This window comes from Psammomys obesus, unplaced genomic scaffold (genome assembly GCF_907164565.1).
Source record: "Psammomys obesus unplaced genomic scaffold, mPsaObe1.curated_primary_1811, whole genome shotgun sequence".
NCBI lineage: Eukaryota > Metazoa > Chordata > Mammalia > Rodentia > Muridae > Psammomys > Psammomys obesus.
Window position 1 is genome coordinate 4,647,318 of NW_026596460.1, and position 10,850 is coordinate 4,658,167.

Here is a 10,850-nt window from a genome sequence, read left to right on the forward strand (position 1 = left end):
CATGAAACTGAAAAGCTTCTGTAAAGCAAAGGACACTGTCATCAGAACAAAACGCCTGCCTACAGATTGGGAAAGGATCTTCACCAACCCTATATCTGACAGAGGGCTAATATCCAGAATATATAAAGAACTCAAGAAGTTAAAAAGCAACAAATCAAGTAATCGAATTAAAAACTTGGGTATAGAGCTAAACAGAGAATTCTCTGTAGAGGAATATAGAATGGCAGAGAAACACCTATAGAAATGCTCAATGTCCTTAGTCTTAAGGGAAATGCAAATCAAAATGACCCTAAGATTTCACCTTACACCCATCAGAATGGCTAAAATTAAAAACTCAAGTGACAACACATGCTGGAGAGGTGGAGAAAGGGGAACCCTTCTCCACTGCTGGTGAGAATGTAAACTGGTACAACCACTCTTGAAATCAATCCGCCGCTTCCTCAGACAGCTAGGAATAGCGCTTCCTCAAGATCCAGCTATACCACTCCTAGGCATATACCCAAAAAAGGCTGAAGGACACAATAAGGACATTTGCTCAACCGTGTTTGTAGCAGCCTTATTTGTAATAGCCAGAAGCTGGAAACAGCCCAGATGCCCCTCAGTGGAGGAATGGATACAGAAATTGTGGTGAATCTACACAATGGACTATTACTCAGCAATAAAAAACAGGGAAATAATGAAATTTGCAGGTAAATGGTGGAATCTGGAAAAGATCATCCTGAGTGAGCTATCCCAGAAGCAGATATACTCACGGTATATACTCACTCAACTCACTCACATAGACATATAATATAGGATAAACCTACTAAAATCTGTAGATTTTAGAAACTAACTAAGAGGGCGGACTCTTGCTAAAATGCTCAATCCCTATCCAGAAAGGCAAAGAGGATAGACATCAGAAGAAGGAGAAAAGAGGGAACAAGTCAGGAGACTGACACAGAGGACCTCTGAAAGGCTCTGCCCTGTAGACTATCAAAGCAGATACTGAGACTTATGGCCAACCTCTGGGCAGAATGCAGGGAATCTTATGAAAGAAGTGGGAAACAGTAAGATCTGAAGGGGACAGGAACTCCACAAGGAGAGCAACAGAACCAAAATATCTGAGCATAGGGGTCTTTCCTGAGACTAATACTCCAACCAAGGACGATGCATGGAGATAACCTAGAACCCCTGCGCAGATGTAGCCCATGGCAGTTCAGTATCCAAGTGAGTTCCATTGTAATAGGAGCAGGGACTGTCTCTGACATGAACTGATTGGCCTGCTCTTTAATTACCTCCCCCTGAGGGGGGAGCAGCATTACCAGGCCACAGAAGAAGACAATGCAGCCACTCCTGATGAGACCTATTTGACTAGTATCAGAAGGAAGGAAAAGAAGGCCTTCCCTATCAGTGGACTTGGGGAGGGGCATGAGTGCAGAGGGGGGGAGAAAGGGAGGTACTGGGACGGGAGGCGGGAGGGAACCACAGGGGGGATACAAAATGAATAAAGTGTGATTAATAAAGAATTAAAAAATAAATTGTGTCCAGAAATAGTTTGATCATAAGTTAATGAAGAATTCAAACAAAAGAATTTTGATATTAAGGTTAAAAATAGAAAAGACAGATGAATCAAAAACAAATGAACAAAATGGAACCAAAAAGAGTAAAACCTATTATTTTGTAGCTATAAGGCTGATGTTTAGTAATTAAAGAGTTGCTTTTTCTGAAAGTCTAACAGTAAATTCCTTGCAAGTGATCAACAATTCTTATAGAGTGGGAACAATCTAACATTTTGGCTATTGTTAGTGTCAGGGCAGCCAGGAAACTTTTTCTTTCTTTCTTTCTTTCTTTCTTTCTTTCTTTCTTTCTTTCTTTCTCTCTCTCTCTCTCTCTCTTTCTTTTCCTTCCTTCCTTCCTTCCCTCCCTCCTCTCTCTCTCTCTTTCTTTCTTTCTCTTTTTTCTTTCTTCTCAGTAACAACTTTCATTACTCTGTAACACTCATGCTATCTTCACATTCACCAGAGTATTGCTTTATCATTGGTCAAACAAGAAATCAAGGTTTCATCTTTTAATAATAAAAATAAGGATAAGTCAAAGAAAAATCCAGGAGGGTAGAAAGCTAATAATAAGAGTGAGGTTGGGTTTTTTTTTTTGTTTTGTTTTGTTTTGTTTTTTTCCCTTCAGCTTTTCATATTAAATGTAGGTGAGATCCACCTTGTTTAATGATGTTTGGTATGGCTATGTCCTCCCATAGAATCTACCCAAAGCTCAAGGTTCCGGGATACCTTACCGTGGTTGTGTAGAGAAAGTCAAGTATTTGACATGTGTTTGCTGCTCATAATTTGAACTAGTACAGAGAAGAGGCATTATCAACTACAGTGAAATTCTGAGTTGTCAGTGATGCATACAGTAAAGAGTTCTAGTTTAGATTTGGCATTTTCATCAGTATATTCTCTGTGTGGATGATGCATGCTTTGCTGCTTTCTATATATGAAAATCTTAATGTTTATTTTTAGAAAAAGAATCCACATTTCAAGAAAGATCATCTTGAGTGAGGTAACTCAGAAGCAGAAAAACACAAATGTATATACTCCCTCATAAGTAGATATTAGCCACATAATATAGGATAAACATAGTAAAATCTATAGTCCTAAAGAAGCTAAACAACAAGGAAGACCCTAGGGAAGACGCTCAATCCTCATTCAGAAGAACAAACACTATAGACATTGGAAGCAGGAGAAGGCAGGGAACAGGACAGGAGCCCACCACAGACAGACTCTGAAGGACTCTATTGATCGAGGTTTCAAAGCAGAGGCTGAGACTCATAGCCAAACTTTGGGCAGAGTGCATGGAATCTTATGAAAGAAGGGGGAGATAGAAAGACCTTGAGGAGACAGGAGCTCCAAAAGGAGAAAAACAGCCATAAAAAACTGATCCCTGAGGGACCTGAAGAGAATGATATCCCAACCAAGGACAATGCATAGGGAGGATCTAAAACCCTGGCTCAGATGTAGTCCATAGATTCATTCTCCAGGTGAGTTCGCCAGTAAAGAGGAACAGGGACTTTCTCTGGCATGAACTCAGTGGTAGGCTCTCTGATCACCTCCCTCTGGGGGGGGGGGTGCAGTCTTGCTAGTCTATAGAAGAAGACAATGCAACCAGTCCTGATGAGACCTGATAGGCTAGATAGAAGGTGAAGAGGACCTCCCCTATTAGTGTACTTGGGGAGGGACATAGGGAGAGAAAAGGGAGGGAGGGTGTGTTTGGAGGAGATTAGGGAGGAGGCCACAACTGGGATACAAATTGAATAAATTGTAATAAATGATAATAAGAAAGTAATGGTAACATATATATTGGTTCAGTGCCTAGAGAATATCAGGAACTGGACCGAGAAACTTCCATATGAGTTCTATGCAACAACTGTACAACATATACTCAAAATGGAATGACTGCATATGAATGAGAAAGTTAAGAGTCTAACAGATTAAAGGAATCTTGAACCTTAAACTTGGATATGAGTAAGTATAAATACCATGCCTTTAAATATTGCCTTTTTCCTTATATGGCACACTGTACTGTGAGAGCCTCAGAGACGTGTTAATGTACAAGCCATATGGCCAGACACTCTGCTGCCTGCTTAGCTTCAATAACTTTTATGTTTATTACACAGAACATCTGTAAAGTGCTTCAGCACACATGCTCATGGTAGAGAAAAAGGAAATCATCACTCAGAACTAAATTTGTTAATTTTACAGATTTTTTATACAATAGTATTCCTACTGTATGTACTATTTCCTATAATGTTTGCCACTTAGCAAAAGAATCTGGGTACTCTACCAATGCATATAAATACAATACTGTGGGAACAGAACATAGCTAGCTGAATTATTTCTTAGACAGTTAATTTTTTCCATGTAATAAACAATAGCGTTTTTGTAAACAAAGACTTTTTTTGTACATTGGCTTAACTCTCATTAGATTTGTACTTACTGAGCAAAATTAGAAACACATTTCTATTCATGACTTGAGTAGGTAGAGATAGGTAATCATGAGTCTTACTTTAATCCTCATTACTTGTATGGCTTTGGCTAAATGTCTAATGGTCTAAATCATTTCTTCATTGTAGTGGCAGCTTTGGTTATGTTATGTAAATGTTTTTGTTGTAATCCCAAGTGTGGGATGCAGGAATTCACAGCTAATAACAGCCTCATGAAAAGGCATGATCTTTGTCAGCTGATAAATAGCCTCGTGAGAGGGCCTGTGATCCTTGTCAGCTGGAAACTGCCTCGTGCAGGGGGCTTGGTTTTGCCAGCTGAAAACCATCTTGTTGTGGACTCTGAAAAGGTATAAATAGGAGCCCGGGGCAGGGGACAAATATGGAAGGGCTTCACTTCAAGAAGCCCCTAGAGAAAAATGCTTCAGAGAATGCCTCAAGGAGGTTACTGTTGTCCCTGCTACTGCTGCTGCTACTCTTCCTTTGTTGCTGATTTTGCTATTGCTGGGTTGCTGGGTTGCTGGACTGATTGCTGGATTGATTTCTGGATTGCTGGACTGAAGGATTGCTGGTTTGCTGATTTGTTCTTCTGCTGCTGTTTTGCTGGACATCCTGATGATGAAGAGTAGAATTGCTCCAAGGAACTATGTCTAAAGAGGTCTACATCCCCTGTACCTCCTTTTTATCCAACTAGGGTTGATGGGTTGGAAGGAGGGTAGAGGCTTAAGGAACCCCAAATAAAGTCGGTTTAAAAAAATCAAAGTGTACACTTCATCTACATACTGGATACAATATCAACTAATATTGGGAGTCCTAATTGGAGGAATCTAAAAGGATAAATAGACAATTACTATGCCAAATTGTAAAATTATACTTTCAAAAGAAAAAAAAGAGAAAAGAATGGAAGAAGAATAGGGATGTAGGGAAGGAAGGAACAAGAAAATGAGGGAAGGAGAGCATAAAGGCTGGTTAAAGACTATGCATTCCTTATTAATTTACTATTATTATTACTTTAAAAATTAAAAATATTTATTTATTCTTACATAGGTGTGAATGTTTTGCCTGCATTTCTATCTGTGTACCACAGATATACTACCCTTCATAGTGTCTATGGTGTCTGTGGAGATCTAAAAAGGGCATCCAATCCCCACAAACTGGAGTTACAAATGAGTAACTCTATGTGGATGCTGAGAACTGGACCTGAGTCCTCTGCAGGACTTGATAGCTGGTGCCTCTCTCTAGTGTTTCATTTATGTTTTTAATTAATTAATTAGTTAATTAGTTAATTTTAATTAATTAATTAGTTAATTAATTAACTAATTAATTAATTGACTTTTTTTTCAAGATAGGTTTTTCTGTGTAGCCTTTACTGTCTTGGAACTCACTTTGTAGAGCAGGTTGCTCTCAAACTGAGATTTGCTTGTGTCTGCCTTTCTGCTTCCCAAGTGCTGGGATTAAAAGTGTGCACCACCACGCCCAGCTCCACTTGTGCTATTTTTATTAAGGTTATCGATACAATGTTTTCACTTATATAACTAAATTTAGTATTTGAGTTTTTATGGCAGAAGCTTTGAAACTTAGCCTTTTCATTATTTTTACACTTTATATACAGTATATGTTCAATATTTCTTTTGTTTTTGATTGAAAATAAATTAAACCAATCTAGTTAAGCTTAGAATTATAAACATAGTTCATGTGGATAATTCCAGTAGTCTTCAGTCAATGGCATCTAACATTTGTTTATAGGAAAAACAGTTAAGAAATCCAGTATTTTAAGTTGGGACTTCAAATTTTTAATGTAAATCCTAAAGAGTGATTTTTCGTTAAAGATGAGTTTATTTTCTTTATAATTCTTTTCTTTAAAAAAATCAGCCACTTTCAAGCACTTTACAGAAAAATTAGCAAAAACATTACCCAGCACCCCAGATTGTCTTCAAGTTCCTGCTAACATATACACTGTCTCTTCTACTGTCTTGGTTCCCCCCCCCCCATCTAATGCTGTTCTGAACTATTTAAAAGCAAACAGCAGAGCAGTTTCCCCATCACAGCTATGTGAAGACACAATCTCACATAGCTGCCACATAATATATTCAGTCATGGAGAAAATATGTCTGGAACCACTGTCTCATCTACAGACAGTGTGGGAATTCTTCGGCTTCCGGGAGGTTTCTTTTACTTTCTGTTCCAGGACCCTACCCAGGATCTTGCATTTTTTAAAGTCTGTTTTCATCTCCTCAATCTTTCCTTGACTTTATGTTGTCAATAATTTTAAAGACTATGGACCTTTGCGGCCTGTAATGTTTGCTTCTGTCTGATCCAACTTTTTCTAGCAGAAAATGTTAGGGTTGCTTGGCAACATTTTAACATTGATACCTGGTGTTATCAGGCTTATTCACCATAAAGCACCATGATCTCTTTGTAATTACTTAGGGTTTGTTATAGATATGTTCACACTATGCTGATATTTTTATTTCTATCACACAATTTAATTCTACTCGTTGATCTTTTACAAATATCACTACTGTAAAGTTATCAAATGACAAATTTTTATTTCCACAGTTGCTCTTGCATTTATCATTTTCAGTCAGTCCTGTTAGAAGGAGCTTTTTACATATCAACTTTTTTACATTCGTCTATGTCTGTACAGATTCAGGAATGTTTCTTGACCGGTCTCAGGTGGCCCAGCCCTGTGTTAAACTTGTGAAATATGTGAGATGAACATTGAACTCTAGTCCTCTTCTCCCCATCTCCCAAAAACTATGATTTTAGGAAGAGGGAAAGTTTGTTCTAGGCTGCATCTATTCCCTCCAACACACTCCATCATTCTTGGAGAAATTTCGTACTTTTGGTATAAATGGCATTAAAATTTGCTCTGAGATGACCCATTTATTCAAGGAGTCCTGTTCCTGTGTAACAATGACTTACAAATCATCATCTCAGCGTGCTCATTGAAAACAGGGAACCAGTTCTTCTAGAGTAACATGGTTGCATACTTAGATACATATCCACAACGATTTTTATATGTATACATTAAAAACCATAGTTTCCATAATTAATAAATTGTTCTTAGAATTAAAATATGTTTCTCTTTGATAAATAGCATTAAGCAAGTGAAAAGGGGCTGGCAAGATTGCTCAGGGGGTAAAGGGGCCTGCTGTCAAGCTTGATGACTTTCGATTGATCACTGGGACCTCTGTGCTGGAAAGAGATTGAACTTCCCGCAAGTTGTCCTCTGACTTCCACATATGTGCTATGGTAGATGCTCCTCTTCCAAAGAAAGAAAGAAAGAAAGAAAGAAAGAAAGAAAGAAAGAAAGAAAGAAAGAAAGAAAGAAAGAAAGAAAGAAAGAAAGAAAGAAAGGAAATCTCATGTTCTTTTTAAAGCAGAGACTATCGATTGCCTTTCTTAAAAGCGACAGACAAAGCACCATATCCAATCACATATTGATCATACATGAATAAGTGCTGTGTAAGCACGACGCACTAACGGATGGAGCCACTGGAGCAGCCTCGTTGCACACTATATTTCTGACAAATGGCCTCTTTTCAGAATATCCAATGAAACTGCAGAGTTTAGTAAGAACATAAATGGCTCAATTTAAAGTGGGCAAATGTTTTAAACTGATTCCTGAGAGAAGAAATCATGAAACAGTTAGGAAACACATTGAAGGGTACTCAACACCACTGGGTGTCAGGGAATTGCAAAGTAAAACGTGGGGGTGCTACAACAGCTTAGTATGATGTTAAAATAGCAAGCCCAACTGTGGAAAGGAAGGCAAGCAGGTGAGACTTGTATGTGTTATTAGTAGGCAGGAGCTGTGCTTGTACAAGCATGCCCCAAAGGCTCTAGCTTAACGGCTTGGATCGCAGTATGGCTATAATGAAGGCACTGGAACCTTTGGGAGGTGGTACTTAGGGGAAGTCTTTAGGTTACTGGAGACAAGTCATTAAATGACATGGACCACAGACTCCTCCCCCGCCCCCTGCTCTTGCTTCCTGGCCATGAAGTAGATAGCTTTGTTCCTACATGCAGTCTTACCATGATGTGCTGTGTTGCCATAGGCCCAAAAGAAACAAGAAAAACCAGGCACAGACTAAAATTTCCACATTTGTGGTTTAAAATGAACCTTATTTGTTAAGAAAGATTTCAAAATTGCATGTCTATGTGCGTCTGCGTGCATCTGTGTGCATCACATGTATGTCGGTGACCTAAGGCCAGAAAGGACTTCAGATCCACAGGGTCTGGAGTTACTGGAGGTGGTGAGCTATCTGATATGGGTGCTGGGAGCTGAACCTGGGTCCTCTGTAAGAGCAATAAACAGTGTCAACCACTGAACCCTCTCTCCATCCCCCACACATTTAATCTTTGTAAGTTAATTATCTCAGTTATCTGCCATGGTGACACAAAGCTTGCTGAGACAGTACAAAGTATAAAGTGGGATAACAATATTCAGCATCATGTGAAATATATATTCACTCATGACCCAGAAATCTCACATCTTGGTGGAACAGCAAGTAACACTTGTGAACATTTATCAAAGATCAAAGACTTAGGTCTACACAAAGATATGCTCTGAAATAGTCACAGCTGCTCCTGAAAATCAAAAACTTTAATTCTAGTCTTCAAACATATTGCTAATGAAAGGACATTGGTTCAATTTAAAATCATTATTTGACAATTATGTATGACAATATGTAATTGACATATACATACATACATATATGTATATATACATATATGTATGCAATAAACTGGGATTGTATTCACACTTATTACCTTCTCTGAACCCACCCCTCCCATTATTGTAACTCTCTCATTACAAATATTTCCCTCTTACTTTCATGTGCTCTTTTACCCCTTTGAGTCATTATGTTTAATTAGGATTGCTTTTTTAAAAAAGTTTTTATTAATTACACTTTATTCATTTTGTATCCCCCCATAAGCCCCTCCCTCCTCCCCTCCCAATCCCACCCTCCCTCCCCTTTCTGCATGCATGCCACTCCCCAAGTCCACTGATAGGGGAGGTTGTCCTCTACTGTGGCCTGGTAAGGCTGCTCCCCCCTCAGGGGGAGGTGATCAACGAGCAGGCCAATCAGATTATTCTACAAGGCACATTGAATGAAATGCTTTTCATCATGAGGTAGCAAATCAGTTCAATCCATTTTTTAGCTGTTTCTTGTGGGGAGAGGTTTATATATACTTCCTTTGAGTCCTGATATTCTAGGCATTAAAGAATAAGCAGCATGTCCATTGAGTTAATAGAGCCATTGGTAGCCTGAGTCCAGGCACAGACTCTACAAGACAGAACATATGACGTTGATTGAAGACCTGGTCAGTCCAGCAGCACCTCCTGATGCCCACAGCTGAGTGGCCCAGAGACTGCACCCCAGCCAAAATACTAATTGGGAGACCCTTTCCTGCAAAAGGACCATTCAAACCTGAGGTTCCCTGCCTGCCTGCTGCCACCCTCTGAGGCTGTGACTGGATCCAGGGGGTTTCTGGTTGAAAGGCACAAGTGTCCCAGAGCCTGCCCAGGCTAATCAACTGCAGAGTTCTCAGAAGTTTGCAAACCTTGGTTCCCCTGATCTTCCTGGCCCCTCCTAACTCAGGAGCCCTTTGGAGAACTCATTAAAAACACACAGCTGGAAAGTTGCCTCTGGCATCTTGGCAAAGATGAAAAGAAAAAAAAAACTTTTTAATTGATCTCCAAGGAATAGAAACCATGGCAAGATTTAAAAAGTAAGTGTCAGGAAAAATATCTCCTTGTGGGGTTCATTAAAACTTTGCCACTATTAATTACAAAAGCAGAGCTCCGCAGCCATCTTCTCAGGAGAGCAGGGGGCCTTAGCCTTAGGGAATGTCTGGGTTACTCAGACACAAGGCACTAGAGTAAGTGGTTGTCCTCCCAGAGAGACTGGAGATGTCAACCTTATTAATGAATGATGCTCTTCCCATTCACACACATTTATCTAAGAGTAATTCCCCCCACACATTTAACACTGTACCAAGACCTTTACATGCTTTCTTACCCCACCTGAAGTGGGATGGAAGGGACTATGAGTAGGTGAGAAGAACATGCCTGCCTTTATGCTGGGCTTCCGGCAGAAAAATAAAGAAGGCTTGGGATCAACCGTAAATGCTGGAACTGTGAAACTTGCCTGTACTTGCTTTTCCTTTGTGAATAGGGAGGTGTCAGACACTCAGTTTTCCATGTTCTTTTGATGTAAACACAAAATATGTACGAAAGATATTAAGCTGTAATTCATTCAAGTTGACACTCTTCCACGTTTGTTTAATGTCTCATGCTCCTAACATATGTCTATCCCAGCTGCTATTAACCCCAGGTCTGACTCTATCCTTCCCTTGACATATGTCCCATTTAGGCACCTTCGATGATTTGCTAATATAATAGAATCTGTTTGAACAGGAACGTGCTGAACTGGTACCAATTTATCTAGGTCTCCCTGTGAGACTCCACCACAGCTCATGGTATAAGACACATTAGAGGTTCATATGTCACAGAGTGCGTGTAAGTTCTCTGGGAAATAGGGTTTCTCTGTGTAGGTTCCCCCATCACCAAAACCAACTTATATCTTTAATCTAAAATAGGAGATATCAAAAGTCCAGGACATTCTACATAACAAACAGCCTGGAACCTTCAAAGGATGTCAACGACCTAACAGATAAGGATGTAAAGAACCTTCAAGAGGAAATGAGACTAAGCAAATGCAAAGCTAACCAAGGAAAGGAATCCTGACTGGATGCTGAACTGAAAACTATCCTCAAAGAGCCATTTTTAGATATTATTTAATTTCATGCATGTGATTTGTATTTGTTTGCTGTTTCTGGTGTTTGTTCTTGAGAAATACTGGTTACA